Source organism: Budorcas taxicolor, chromosome 16, assembly GCF_023091745.1.
Source record: "Budorcas taxicolor isolate Tak-1 chromosome 16, Takin1.1, whole genome shotgun sequence".
NCBI classification, from domain to species: domain Eukaryota; kingdom Metazoa; phylum Chordata; class Mammalia; order Artiodactyla; family Bovidae; genus Budorcas; species Budorcas taxicolor.
This window is the reverse complement of record NC_068925.1, coordinates 35,316,015-35,321,244: the sequence shown is the minus strand read 5'-3', so window position 1 is coordinate 35,321,244 and position 5,230 is coordinate 35,316,015.

The following is a 5,230-nucleotide window of genomic DNA, read 5'->3' as shown; positions in this document are numbered from 1 at the left end:
AGCTCTCCTCCCTGTAAATCCCACTGGAGACAAGTGCAAGAAGTGTGTCTTCACAGATGGCTCCCAAAACACGTCCTCAGCTCAGGCATCATTAGTCATTGTAGTAGGTAGTTTGGGATTTGCTTTATGTACAAGAACAAAAGAGGTGTTTTTTTTTTTTTTCCAATTTTGCAAAGCTGAGGCTTGAAATTCAAGGACAGTGACATAGCTCTCATCTATCCCCCTCCTTCATATAAAACCTGCATTTATTCTTTTTTGCTCACTTGTCTACTCATGTATGATGATCCTTAGAACATGCTGTCTTGTCTTTAGATTGTTGTATATATCTTGTCTGGTGTGTGTGTTTGAGGGGAGAAGCCCATTTCATATTCATTGTATATCCCTGGACTCAGCATAAAATCCTATTGGATGCTCATAACCAGTGCTATTTAAGCTTTTTGTTTACCTTTTTAGGGGGACGTTTATTTATCAATTATTAATTTAATAAATGTATTAAGCACATGGAATGAGCCAGGTCTGTGCAGCATTAAATTCAATAAAAAGTGTTCTGCTATAGTTTCTCTATTTTTAGTTTTCAAAGACAGTTTATTATTTAGTTTATTATATTCATGATGTGGTTTATTATTATCTTAAGCTCATAGCATTCTGCGTGGCATATAGTTGACTCTTCACAAATGTTCATCTCTTTCCATTTCCCTAATGAACTCACAATTTTTAGTTGAGTTTCTTCTCTGATTTTAGATATTCTCTAGGTCATCTTAGTTGCATGTATGCACAGGCAGGTTAGACAGAAGCACCCACACATCTACACCTACTGCCATCACCTCCCCCAACACTTAGTTATGGCTACTTGACTCCAGCATAGAGGCAGTGTGTGGAATGTTTGCATTATGGGCTCTGGGGACAAGTGATCTTGCTTGAATCCTGGCCTTGTCATGAATTTGTTTTCGTTTCAACAATTTATTTACCTCTCTCAGCCTCAGTTTCTTTATCTGTAAAATGAAAATAACTAAGAGGGTGCTTCAGGAATTAAAATGGATGATGGAGGTAAAAGGCTTAGCCCTTCATTATAAATGACAGTTGGAGTTAGCATTACTTTTATATTTTTCATTTTATTTATTTACATTTATTAATTTTTGGCTGCTATGGGTTCATTGCTATGTGTGGGCTTCTCTCTAATTGCAGTGCGTGGGCTTCTCTTCTCAGTGGCTTCTCTTGTTGCAGAGCATGGGCTCCAGGGCCTGCAGGCTTCAGTAGCTGTGGCATACAGGCTCAGCTGCCCCATGGCATATAGAATCCTCCAGGACTAGGGATTCAACCCATGTCCCCTGCATTGGCAGGCAGACTCCTAACCACTGGGTCACTGGGGAAGTCCTGCTTAGCCTTATTTTAGAAGGTTTCTCTGGGCAGCTCACTCTGAGGATGGCTCATTTCCCTGTCCCCTCAACTTGGTGCTCCAAAGGAGTAAGAGGTGAGTTGGGTAATGAGGTTAAGAATGCAGTAAAAAGTCTAGGGTGTTCCAAACTTGAATTCAAAGTCTTTTTCCTGTTCATGTTCTATGCCCCTTCTTTGGTTTCCAGAGCCCCTTTGGCTTAGAATTTGCCTCCTTTCCTGTTCTGTAATTCCTTTCCCCACATCCTGAGTACACACAACCCAGTTCATCTTACCCCGTTCTCTTCTATTACACCGTTTCAGAGGGTTTTAAAATACTTCTACCATTCTTCCATGCAAAATCTGTTTTCTCTACCTCTGACAATTTCCAAATGTGTGTCTATCTGCCACCCTCTCACCAGTATCTAAGACTCCTGGGCCAGGCTGAGGCAGGGGGAAAGGTGGTTCTGGAAGTGTAGGAAACAGGTCCCACTTCAAGTGGACCTTAATGAGCAATCATAACTCATTAACTTTCTCCCTTAGAAGTAATGTCAATGAGTAGAAAGTACAGAGAGAAGGTCTTCAGAAATTTCCACATTCAAATGTGGATTTTTTTTTGGTGGGGGAGAGGGGTGGGAGGTAGCAAATTCCCCAACACTGAAACCTTTCAATTACGGGCTAAGAGACCACTGCTAACAGATTTAATGACTGGAGGGAGGAATTGATGAAATATCAGAATTCAAGACACCAACATTCTATGAAAACTTTGTGTTATTTTGTGTTATGATTATTATAATATTTTAAAGTTCAAAAGTTTCAGACAAAAGTAGGACAGCTTGTCATACACACACACAGTCACACAGATACAAACATACTTCATCCACACTTGGAACTCCTTTTGAAGATTAAATAAGGTTGCTATGAAAAACTCCAGTGAAGTTAAGACTTTTACGTTTTATTTTTGAAAAGAGCACTCCAGAACAATCAGGGCAAGCTCAGAGATTAACTGCAGTCCCTCACTTAGTGAATCTTCCTTATCATGCAAAAAGCATTTCCTCCACTTCCTTTGTAGACTAGCAGGTGTGTTTATTAATAAAAATCTACTTTGCATGTTCCTCTTGCATAAGTGGATTGCTGTAAGCCAATCTGATTTGAAGGACAGGAATCTGCTCAAATTGTGAATGAACTCAATAAATTGGAATACTCTTACCTGAGAGAAAATGGAAATCCCAATGTTGAGTGCATATTTGAATCTGACTGGTCTCCTGGGAATAGTGTATTTTATTTCTATGTCTTCAAGTAAAAACCACCTGACACTTGAATCTTTATTCCCAGGGCCTCTTAGGTCTCCTACAATTTTCATGTGAAAAATGATTCAGCAACACTCATTGCATACTTGCTGGGTACAAGGCACTATGGTAGGCCTTGGGCAAAAGAGAAAAATCAGAAATAGGAAGACATGGTTCAAGACATATTCAAGACATGGTTCCTGCTTTAAAGGACTTTAAAATCTCCTGCGGGAAGAACTAATGGTTAATTCTGTCAGTTAGATTATTGAGATATTTTTTCGATTTAACACACTTTAACAGAGAAGTGTAAAGAAAAGATTGTTGAAGAGAAAATTTCTTAAGGAAGGAGACTGGGATAAATGAGATCAAAATGTTAATGGTCATTGTGTTACAGCAATGAAATTCAAAGTAATTCATTTTTCATTGGCTGTTTCCACATTTTTTTAATTGATTATAATTCCTTATCATAAATGAAAATACACACAAGTTTAAAACTTCTTCTATTGAATTTTCTTACTCCCTAAAATATAACTATCATGTCTTCAGTAAGAATTTGCTTTGAGGAATAAGGAAATGTAAACTTAAAATTAATATCACTATGAATCAAATTTACAAAAGTAGTGGCCTCTATGTGGTTCTGCATATATATATATGAATATATATATTCACAGATACATATATTCACATATATGTATGTTCTGCATATATGTGGTTCTGCATATATATATATATGTGCAAGGGATATATATATGCAATGGATATACAGATGCATATGAAACACACATGTGTATGCACATACATCTATACGTACATACATATATTCATTGTCAACTCTAGAATGTTCATGAACTAATGATGGGTCTTTTGGGTTCTGTTCCTTGGCTTTTTCAATAGCCTAATGATCAAAAAGACAGAAAGTGACCACCTCCCACCTTCCACTTTTATTTATACATGCAACTATGGTGGAAAGTAAAGAACACCTGACTGGTAAGGCTTATCTCTGAGTTCAGATCTTGACTCTACCATACATTACTTCTCCTTGAGTGCATAAATATTCTCTGGTATTATGGAGGGTTTAGAAAGATCCCTACTTATACCAGTAAAGGCCAGCCCATTTCCTGATTTAGGGGTGAAAAAAAAAATTGAGAAGAAGCAGTTTGACCTTCTTTGCCTTAGAAACAGTCTTTGAAAATCTAGCCCATTCCCTCTTCAAGCTCATTGTAGATGAAGACTGAGATTCTCCAAACTCCAAATATTGTGCTTATTCACCAACTTCTAACCCTTCATTACTTATCAACCTGTTTTACCTACTTTATAGAGGGTGTTTCCATGACACAGTTACACCAAAGATTGGGTAGAGACAATAATAGCTACTAAGAATAGCTATTTGTTAAAGGTTTATCATGGGCAAAGTTATCACCTCCATCATCTTATTATACTCACGAGAATCTTCCCAGTAAGACACGATTTTCTTTATTTTGCAGATGTGGAAATGAGTTTCAGAGAAACAAGGAAACCACACACAGGGGACTAGTAAATGAGTGAAAGAACTGGTGTATCAGTGTGACATTGTTCTGTATCCCAGAAGAACCAAGGGCAGACTGACCCAGTAAAAACAATAAAATGATAAATGATAAAATGATTAAAAAAATAAAGATACCAGAATTGGCTGGTGTTAGGATTCAAGCAGGCCTCTGCAGTGGTATGGTAGGATTTTCTCTTTGCCAAAAAATCTTTTCTTTAAGGAAAAGGGACAAATCCACCTCTGCAGCAGCTCCGGTCATGTTTATTGCATAGAGAGCAGGGAGGGAGGTGGGGAGGAAGGTGGCAAAATTTTATCTTTCAGATAACTACAACCAAAACTTAAACTGTTAGATACACATTTTTGCAAAATGTTAGTAAAGTCCATTTTGAGAGCCATACTCAACCATGCGTTTAAATTTTTCTTTTTTTGCTCCAAGGGCTCCAAATACAAATCTTCTGATTTCAGTATACCTTACTACTTCTATTCCACTTGCATTAGAACCCACTGAGCTGTGGTGAATGCCAAAATGGAACATTCAGCTCAGTTCAGTCGCTCAGTCGTGTCCGACTGTTTGCGACCCCATGAATCGCAGCACGCCCGGCCTCCCTGTCCATCACCAGCTCCCGGAGGTCACTCAGACTCACGTCCATCGAGTCAGTGATGCCATCCAGCCATCTCATCCTCTGTTGTCGCCTTCTCCTCCTGCCCCCAATCCCTCCCAGGATCAGAGTCTTTTCCAATGAGTCAGCTCTTCGCATGAGGTGGCCAAAGTACTGGAGTTTCAGCTTTAGCATCATTCCTCCCAAAGAAATCCGAGGGCTGATCTCCTTCAGAATGGACTGGTTGGATCTCCTTGCAGTCCAAGGGACTCTCAAGAGTCTTCTCCAACACCACAGTTCAAAAGCATCAATTCTTCGGCACTCAGCTTTCTTCACAGTCCAACTCTCACATCCACACATGACCACTGGAAAAACCATAGCCTTGACTAGACAGACCTTTGTAAAATTACTTTGAAAATTTGAAAGAGTAGAGAAGTGCATAGGAG